This window comes from Stegodyphus dumicola, chromosome X1, assembly GCF_044657685.1.
Source record: "Stegodyphus dumicola isolate Sdum_Otavi_A_Nest chromosome X1, ASM4465768v1".
Taxonomy (NCBI): Eukaryota; Metazoa; Arthropoda; class Arachnida; order Araneae; family Eresidae; genus Stegodyphus; species Stegodyphus dumicola.
Genome location: NC_140780.1, coordinates 245,392,009 through 245,402,802, shown reverse-complemented (window position 1 = coordinate 245,402,802; position 10,794 = coordinate 245,392,009). Strand labels below are relative to the sequence as shown.

The 10,794-nt window shown below is 32.1% G+C and overlaps 1 protein-coding gene across 1 annotated transcript in view; it reads left to right on the top strand.

Annotated features, from left to right (window-relative positions):
* Nucleotides 1–9,619: 9,619 nt before the first annotated feature.
* LOC118195289 (thyrostimulin alpha-2 subunit-like) overlaps nt 9,620–10,794 on the top strand; it is a 43,683-nt gene continuing 42,508 nt past the window's right edge. Inside the window, exon 1 of the mRNA XM_035366576.2 lies at nt 9,620–9,799. The gene's annotated coding sequence lies outside the window, so the exon portion shown is untranslated. The remainder of the gene's footprint in view (nt 9,800–10,794) is intronic.

Sequence of the window (10,794 nt, the reverse complement as noted above, 5' to 3'; positions counted from 1 at the left end):
GTATTTTACTCATTTAGTGAGTCTAGGAGGAGAGGAAAAACAATAATATTTAATTGGTGACCATATGAACATGAATAAAATCCTGAGACAAGTATAAATTCGAATTTAAATATTATTTCAATCTTTTCAATAAATTCTTTTGGATTATTCTTTGGATTATTTTAGATTCTGTGTATTTATTTTGATTAATATTCTTTGGATTATTTACCATGGTGTTCAATAAAAATGATTCCAGCTGATGTCAACAATATTAGTGATTTTACAGCAATATGTGGGAGATAATGAGCCATGAAATTCCTGGAAAATAATATAGAAGTAAAACAATTTTAATGCTATCAAACAGTACTATAAAAATAAAATAAGACTCAGTCTTTTACGCCTTTATTAATTACTCGTATTTGAAAACGATAAGCTGAGTACAAATGGAATTTTCGACAAGAAATTCACACTACTCAATACAATCGAGGAAGCAGAAGATTTAGCAGGAACAGACAACTTAACTTCTGGAAAATATAGAACACAACTTGAAAAGTATATTTTAAAATGAAAAGTAAATAAAGAATAGAACAGGTTGTAATATTTACTTGTTTACTTTTGGCGTGACAGCTGATGTACTTGTAGGAACCATACAGAAAAAGAGTAAAAATCACCCTTTATTAGAAATATTTAAAACTCATAATGCATCGGCGTGACACTAATAAACTGCGCCTGGCTCTGGCGGTAACTCAAATAACAAAAACTAAACTAAAAACTCAAAGATATTAACAAACAATAGAACTACGCGACAGAAATAAGAGTAGGTTTTAGGTAACAGAATAATCCTGTTAACCTAAAACCGCGCCGAAGTATCGTGGCAGCCAAGTAATAGCTGTCACGCCATGTTAACCAGCAACAAATGCAGAACCAGAAGCTCACACTACCAATGTACAGAGCTTGCCCACATTCTCTAACTTTCTCTTCTAGAACTCGGTATTTAAACCTTTTCTCCTAATAATAAAGGTAGAATTTGCATTCCTTCTGGCGCGTTACCAAATTTAAATATGCTGACATTGACAATTAGGGGAATGAAGGCTAATAGAAAAGCGTAAACCTTAATTTAACTGGTTATTCAAAATAAATATGAATCCCTACAAGGTAAACAATGTTTTAATGTAAGCATTTTACAGGAACATCCCATGGGTCATAAAATATCATTATTGCCAATATGTTTTGGGAAAGAATAAATAAGCATTGACGAACTTTGGCTAGTGTCTTAAAAAACGCATGACCAGCTCTAATGCGCAGGAAGGCTTTACACATGAGAGGCGTTGATTTAATGGGGAGGAGGTTTGATGAGGTTTTAGCGGATGCCTTTCTTACCACCCCTTCAACAAGAGTATTTTACAACTAAAAGTAGTGGACGGAGGTTCTAGTCCTGCAGCAACGTGTCTGCCTGTGTTCTATGTGTTTCAATCATGATATATCTAATTCAAATCTAGAAGGCATATTGGCCACTGTCTGTTGCTTCTTTATTGAGCATCTTGTTCACAAAACTTACCGATTCAGGTCGGACGTTGTCATGCATGAAAAAGCTGACTCGTCTTTGGTAACAATATAAGGCATGACCAAGGGTCTACGAATTTTGTCTTTGTATCCTTAAGCATTCAGATACTAATTCCGAAAGATGCATAAATCAGTACGCCCCCGAAGCTTATCCCTGCTCATACAGGAACTCTGTCCCCATAAAAATGCAATCTTTCTGCATAGGCCTTTCTACAACCACGCATAACTTTTTTCTGTAACTAAGGAAACAGAAACACGCGCATCAAAGCTCAGAATTAGCATTTTGTGACTAATTTTAAAAAGTAGCGTATATGTTCATCTGTTGAAATCGTTTAAGTTTTCGGTCAGCAACAGAAAATTAATCGCTAGTTATTGAAGAGACAAGTAACATAGACATAGTAATTCGAGGCTAAACTGTGCTTTCAAATCAATACAAATTCAAATTCTTTTGAAATGAGCTAAAATCATTCGCAAAATTACTGCAAAGAAATGTGCAGCAATTTTCATCTAGAATTTTAAATTTTAATTAAAAATTGAATTCAGAAATCATTAGCGATTAAGGAGTAATCTGAAGCCATTCGGATAACTTCATGCTAAAATAATATTCTTTCATAAATGGACAGATATTGTAAATTACCGAGAAAAATGAACTTCAATACTGTGCTGACTGCTAGCTAAAGATATGTGATTCTGTTATTCACTGATGTAAAACGCAGTCTCCATTTAAACTTATATTTGTTAGAGAATGTTAATAATAAAACAGAGGCAAGTTCTTTCAGTATTATACAAATTTTAACTAAATAAGTTTCCTTTGAATATAACTAACCTATTTCTTTACATAATTTTAGATACATTTTAATCCAAGAAATACTAAAATTTCCTGTTACCATAAGTTGTGCACATATAAACTTCCAAGCCCTAGGTTATGTTTTGAAATCAATTTCCATTCTTAAAGAAATTAGATAATCAAATTAGTATTGGTGTCCCTTTAGGCAAGAAAAAGTGCTATGAAATTACTGTCACCTTTCAACATTCCTGAGAAACCCAAAATGTCAATATTGAATTTCATACGTTACTTTTGAAGGCTATAGGACTAAAAGAAATTACTCCATAATCCTTGCTTTAGGCATTTTGAAATTAGAATAACGCTTTTAAAGGGGTTTCTAAAACATGCATTTTTGAATTCAATAAAGACATAGTTTTAAAGAATGTGATAAAAATTATAATATGAGGAAAAACTAGTTTTATCAAACACCTGTTTTTTCATGAGATGTATTTCGGGTACGAAGGTACGAGAAACAGTTCTCACAGACTCGTATCTAAATAGTTCTGCTGGTGCTTAGTAACTTTTTTATTTATTCTTTCACTGCGATCACTAAATAAGACCAGAATTTTTTCTGCTGGTGATAAACACATGTCTGCTGATGCGTCTAAATCTGGGAACATTTGGTATCCTCGTACCTTGTAGTGTTAACATATAAAAAACTGCATACATTTATATATGTGTCCGTGTAAATTATAGAACAAGAGTAAATTATTATTTAAAATATAAAAAGCTAACATCCACAGTTTTTATGAAATAGCAATAAAATTACATATATTACTGTAAAATATTTGTTAATATATGTTTAATAACTAAATAGCTAATATTTAAATAATTTTATTAAATAATAGTAGGCAGATTAAATATTAATTTTTATGTCAACTGATATCAGAGGCCACGAATAACTTCGCACTCGAATTGTGGCTATTTCAAAACATTTACATTGTTCATAGCTTTGTGGTAAGAATTGAAGCAGTCTAGCCACACCGAGTTGCAGAAAGCAAGTTCGTAGTTACTTAGTACGGAAGTTTGATTTAGGAGAATGGTTTCAGTTCTAGAAATTTTAAGTTCCGAGTTAGCTACGTCATCATCGTTATGTAAAAATCTTATGATATGGATTAATCTAAAAATGAGGCAGCTCAACAGAAGTTTTGCAACTGCTATTTTTAGACCAGAGAGGAAAAATACACAATTATCATGAAAAATTAAGGAGCTATTGCTAATTTAAGTTACAATTTTGATTTACATGCTTTTTATGTTACACACACACATATATATATATAGTTGTATGTACATGGTTAATTACTCTTAGTAGTTATGTTGAATTACTTTGCAGTTATTTCAGATTCTTGCACCTTGTAAATCTTAAACACTCTGAAAGCTTCCATAATATGCAGCCCTAGCGCAGTACTGACGTACTGATTGCTTTAAACATATTTGTCATTTATTTTACATAAAAATACAAATTCATGATACCTAATGCTGCATTGCGATACAATGGATCATTTTTAAGCAAATATAATATGCAAATGAAGTATGAAATGGTTTTTGAAACAAATAAATGTCATATGATGGTTTGGTACACCTGTAGCTCTTATTTTGGGTAGATGAAAATAATTTAGTAGTTTGTTATGTTGTATTAATTACATTGCGATAAGAGCAGAGAGATTTCTTTTGGTTATTTACAAATAAATTACTCAGCTAATTAGAGCGAGAATGATTTCTTCTGCAATTTCATCTAACCGTTTTCCTGTCACTTCATTACTTTATATTTAGTTTCCTAACTTTTAGCAATTTTCCCAGTTGAATTAGGTGAGTAATTCTTTACATTAACGAGTCTAGAATTAAATACTTTCAGAGCAGATTTAAAATTAGAAACGGTGAAATTTAGTGGTAAACCACTAGTTATTACTTAGAGGAAACATGTAATATACATCAAGAGAAATTCTTATTAAATTATATGATGGTTAATATTCATATACCGTTCTATAACAACTTAACTTTATGATTTTCTCAATTAGTAAAGACTTCCGCTAATAGTAGGAATTACTTTTGCGCTCTGAAACTGAGCTGAAGTCTCAGCTGTCTTTAAAGCAGTAACAGGCATACTCAATTTCAGGGCTTTTAAACTAATTACTTTACTGAATGACAATTTTGTGTTTCAAAGGAACTGCTCTAAAGTTTATACTTTAGAGCAGTTCCTTTCAAAGTTTCCTAGTAATTTCTTTCAAAAATCTGACAACATTCAAAGATTTTCAGAATTCTTTCAATTCACTTTTTTTTGCGAGGTATCACAATATAAGTTTCCCTTTATTAAATTCGGTCCTTCAAGTACACTGCAAATGTTTACTTAAAACGCAATTCTTAGATGCTTGTGTGTTTTTAATTACTTAAAACAACTCTGTTAAGGAGACTAAACGGAGAAACATGAGAGTTCCAACTGTTTCCTTTCCGGCATACGATAGCTGGATCATCCGCATATTAATTAGACATGCTAACCACTTACACCACAGGAGCACACACGACAGAAATGCGATAATTCTTTGCACCTTCTCCCACTTAAAAGGCAACGGGAAGAGACTCGAAACCCAGCTAACCAAATCCAGATGTTGACCATATTATTTTGCTTCTCACATTGTGACGAGAATTTTGCCTGACCGCGGCGGCAGTAACCACATGAGCTTCGGGATTTGGGTCCAAGGATTTTACACACGATATACCAAAATTTCTCATGGGTTTAAAGTTAACATTTAACATTGCGCTGTGTAACTGAGTTCTGGTTTGGGGATAAGTTTCGAAATGAAATCCACTGCGCAAATTGGGGAGTTTTTCAGTTTGCTGCATTCAGAAAGTGAGATCCTCTATTTTTAAAATTGCGATGATAGAGTTCTAAAAGATTTTGGGTTAAAGTAAAGCGTGCCAGGCTTAATTCTAGACTGGCGAATAGATAACGTTTTCATGATATTGTGTGTGTGAATAATTTGTACATAACTCTACAAATAAAATTGTTTAAAAAATGTTTTATAAATAGAATTGTTCAAATGTATAACGTTTAAACCTTAATAACAGTTTTTTTATTTTTTCGTATCTTAATAAACATCCTATATCGGAGCCTGTTGCATTCAGGCGAGCAAAGAAAAAAGAATAATATATAGTAATGAAAACATTATGAGTTTTGCTCACAATACACAAAATGTCGAGTCAGCCAGAATTCTATTTGTGCATAACTAAAACGTTTCGTATTAGTTGTGCTGTATTATTGTAGATGTAAAATATTAGTTTAAGTTGAGTTTTAAGTCGTTTAATCGTCTGCGAGGAGGAATTGTGTATTTATGTTTGAAATCATTTTTATTTACTATATATGAATATTAAGACTTATTTTAATTAATTTTTATTGCATTGAGTTATATTTTTGGGATTGCTGAGTAAAGATGTTTTAAGGATTTGTCAGCAATTCTGACAAAATTACAGATTTTAAGTGGGTCTGAATTTAAACGTAAAATGAATTTCGCTATGCTAAAAAAATGTGCAGTGCTATGCAGTGCTTTCACCAGAACAGCTAAGATTTTTAGGGAACACATTTAGTAAAGTTGATCAGGCGGATAAAGCTGTATTAAAGAATAAAACTGCTAAGTTACAAACCGTAAATGCTGAGTGGAAATCTCATGATTCATAAACACTAGATTTATTGATTAAGAGAAAGCAGCTGAAGATGATCTAGAAACCTAAATTATAAGCTGCGAGGAATATTCAGATGAATTTATCACGTTTAGTATTTTAGTATTCAGGTGAAATAAGGAAGCAGATAATGCGGATGACCGCAGTGTTAATGCAAGTTCTAATACATATAGTGGTTTGCTTCTAATGAAAAATAGTGCAAACTGCCAAAAATTCAAATTTAAAGCTTTGGTAGGCGATTATTAAGTTACTTTGCATTTTTGAGTCTATTTAAGATCCATGAAGAAAAAGAAATTGATGACGTTGACAAGTTCCATTATTTAGCTCAATCAATGATATCCGAGACTCGGGCTACTGAGTTGTTAGATAGTTACCCGTTAACGGCGAAAAGTTATTCTAAAGCTATTCTCGTGTGTGAGGAGCATATTGGTAAGGAAATTTTAACTGAGATATATGTTAGGAAATTTTTAAAATTAATTATCCAAAATGTACGCTTACATGTGAAGGATAGGTAGCCCTTAGTGCCACTGTTTGGCAAGGTCGAATCGCTCACCTTTTACCCACGCTTTTCATGCCAGAATGTAAATGAGCTAGCAAGAGTTTATTCAGATTAAGGTAGAATGAAGTGCTATTTAAGGAAGATTTTCGGAAGTTAGTTTTAGCTATTCGAAAGAACGACCAGTAGCTTCAAAGCACCGTTCACTTCTTTTACTGCATGCTTAACATTACGATATCCAAACCTCGCCGAAACTTCACAACAGATGAACGCTACTAACGCAGCGCTTCAAGATTTGTCAGTATATTGCTTATAACTGCTACACTGCCACAAAATTAGATCCAACGCAACATTGGAGATGTAACACGGGTGTGTACAGGTATTCCAAATTTCTGGATTTCTATTTTTTTCATTTAGGATTCCAAAAGGAGAAAATAGAGTGGTAAAAACCTCCGGGTCGTACACCACTTATACGAATATGACCTAAAAACCTAAGTTAGTTTTAGAGCGTGTCTGCCTATTCCAAGGCACGTTGTGCTGTGATTATTAGCAACTTACATTAGCGGCGTTGATATGTCCTCGCCTTTAGACTTGCCTCAACTGTTACTACAGACCAGAGCTCTTCTTGCGCGTTAAAGTATTATGTGAGTCGTTAGGCTAACATATCACACCTTGACATTATTATTTGTTAAGTATTTCTGTTAAGCCAGAAGTGTGGGCTTCCTGTAACCTAATTTGGGTCATCTGTTAATTTGACGCTTAACTAAAAGGGTTTCACACAACCTTCTTCTGATCTCTGTTTAGTTTCACGAAGGCTAGAAGATAATTCTTCAAGAGTAATAGTAAGGAAACATAAACTTTTAAAAGTTTATGTTTCCTAAGGGACGCAGACTTTATATCTTAACCCACGGCACTAATGCTGCCTTACTGTCAATTCCTATTTGCACGCTAAGGTATTTCTAGTATAACAGAGAAGCATTCTAATCAGTAACAAGGAATCATATCTCTCAAATCTCTTTGAAATTTGGCGTAAAGAGGTCGAAGGGAAGCAAAGAGTAAAATTTGTCAGGACTGGATTCGAATTTTCCCCACCTAGTGCAATTAGAATTCTAAAGGTGTAAAATTTAAGTTTAAAAAAAAATCTGTCATGAGTGAAACAAGTTTAGTTGCGACCAAAAAACGTAAAACGTATTTTTTCGTTTCGGAAAAGTACGCGAAAGTAAAGAAAGTTTTACAGCTCTGTAATAAAGGAAAGAATAGACAAATTAAAGAAATTAAAGTGATACCTACACTGTCTTATGTCAGAAGTTCTGCAAGTCAGTGTCAACAGTGTTTTAGTGCCATCTGTGCAAGCGATTGCACCCTGTAATTTTATGTTCCAAGGGACCAGAGAATAACTTTAGGAATAAAATGAAAATCAGTGTCAGTAACGGTACAAAGTACCATGTCCACTCCCATATGTATGACCGAAGTCATGCTTATGAAGTTAATGGTTGAGGTGGCCATAGACAATGTAAAGAAGTGCAGGTGCCTCTTGAAATGTGGATCACAAAGAAAACACACATTCTTTAATATTCCACAGTTGAAACTTTAAATTTGAAAAACATTTACTCTGAAAAATTAACTCATACCCTGCTTGCTGGAACAAGAACTGAGTCAAAATATCACAACGGACATTCTGTGACACTAAGTACGGTTAGGAGAAGCATTGAATAGCAGTTCTGATTTCTGGATCAAAATGCCATTTGAGGAAGGATATGCTACCCATTACTAAAGCTCTGTTACTGAAAAAAGTGAGAAGACACAGAATTTGGATTTCAGATACTGATGAGAATCACCCGAAAATAGAAATCCTCAGAGGAAGTGATTGTTAAAATAAGCATGGCTTTGTTTCCCGCTTGAGAAAAGGAATCGTTATCCATTAGGAAATCAGTTATCTTGTCATTTAAAATTTTCAATCTTTAGCACAGATTTGAAATTTTTGAGTCTAAAAAATAAAAATCACATGTTCAACTGTAAAACGGCAGCCACTTTGAAAGCTCCTGCTTAAAAAATATATTAGAAATTTTCCAGTGAACAAGAATATTTAAATTACACTTCGTCCTTCAATGTAAGTTACCAGTTAAGCTTTTTACTTTGTAAACTTGGAGATTTAGTTTTATTTTTATTTTTATGACTTTCTTAATCTTTTTTTTAGCCGACTCTGTTTTGAATCTTAAAACTGAACTAAATTCTTAATAAACTGTCAGTCTTGAAAAATTGTCAAAGTCAGATTTTGAAGGAAATTCCTTAGGATTATTCTCGTCACTAACTACTATGTAACCGAAGTTTTTAAGTTTAGCAAACGGTTCTAAATTTTGTTTTTAATAGAATTATTTTTAAACTTTGATATAAAGGTAGCTTGCTAAATGGAAACGTCAGTTACTTTTTACTCACCCATAAATAAATTTCATTAAATTAAAAAATAATTACATAGTAATAAGTTGAATTATAATTCTTTCATGATTTTAATTTAATTTCTAGTTTCAAATGTTTTTAGCAAATCTTTACATCTATAACATTTAGCACTGAGAAGGCTTTAAAATATAAGCTATGTTACATTAAAATATTAAAACTTTTAACTGAAGATGTGACTTACATGGTAACATATTTATTTTATTCCTTATTAAAATGCTCAGCAAATTAGTACTAATACATGACATATTATTCTTACCAACATTATTGATCGAAATAACAAGTGTATTTCGTTGAAATTGTGTTTATTTTTCCCACGTCCTTAAAAATGCTTTCTATGGTGTACTTAACATAACGCAGTCATTATAACAATTGTCAATTTAGATACTCATTTCGTTTCATTTTAAAAGATGCATTATCATTATTTTAATTATATTTGCTGTTACTTAATGGGCTTCAGCATTGTTAAAATGCAACGGATTATGATAAAAATATTCTGTCAAGGAAAAGTAAAATAACATAATATAAAGGGTAGTTTGGCACATCAATTTTACTAACAAATAATGTGTGCTCTTAAACACTCAAACTCTTCTGTAGTTTCCTTTGATAAGAAATGAAAAACTCCTGCGTCTCCTGTAGGAGTGAAAAACTCGCAGCAACAGGCACCGCCTTCTTCGCAGCGCCGGCCGCTAACGATTGGTGGACGAAATGTCTGAGAAACTCAAGAGAAAAGCATTCTACAGGACAGAAGCAAGTCACCCATTTTCTTCTCATCGACTTATATCACAGGCACTTGATCCGAATAGGTCAGTAACCCTCTTAATAAAAGCTATTTCTTATCAATTTGTATATAAAAATAATGTTGTACATGACTTTATTTTCTTTACCATAAATTAGAAGTTTATAATATTGAGCTTTATATTTCTAATTTATTCTTAACAGGCGTTATTTCAAAATACCTTTAAAATCAAAAACCATAAATTTGTTTGCGAATCAAAATTTTAAAGAAACTGATTTTGCTTGTTTTCTATATGTACTAAATTAAGAAATGAACTTCCGTAGAAGCTTACTGAGTTTCATTAAATATACCAAATTATAAACTTTTCGAAACCCTATTTTTAGGGTAACAAAATTATAAAATAACTATTCGGTTGCAATGTGTTTTCAAAATCTAAATCAAATCAATAAAAATTCAAAATCTTCTTTATGATAAGCATCCTTTGTTTTTTTCTGTAAACATCCTCAGCACAAGTGTACGGGCTTGCAATATCAATGTGGCTAATAGCGACTGAATAAAATAATGATTTGATACTCCTTTATTTTGAATCCTGCCGCTTAAATTGTTTTAATAAAAAAGAAATTTCGTAATCAAACAGATTGAATAACATGAAATAAGTAATGCTAAGGAATTAAAATAAATAATTCTTAACCACTTAAGTTTAATAAAGTAAAATAAATCATTTCTAGGAATAAAATTAGCAATTAAAGTTTGCTTAGTCCATTTTTATAAGGAAAGTGAAATTTTTTCCACCTTTTATGCTGTATAAGCAATAGTGTATCATGTACAATTATGCAACTAAAAGGAAAGTAATAAAATAGACACTGTAATTGAACATTACGTACATTATTCAACCACAAAAGGCATTGCTCAGCATTGCAAAATAAACAAATTGCAGGCGTAGTTTTAATTATTTCGTAACATCAAATATCTCTCTCACTGAAATAAAGTTCCAGAAATTGATTCAATTATAAAAGCTTAATGCTGTATTTCGAAACATAAATGCTGCTGTAGTTTCTGTTT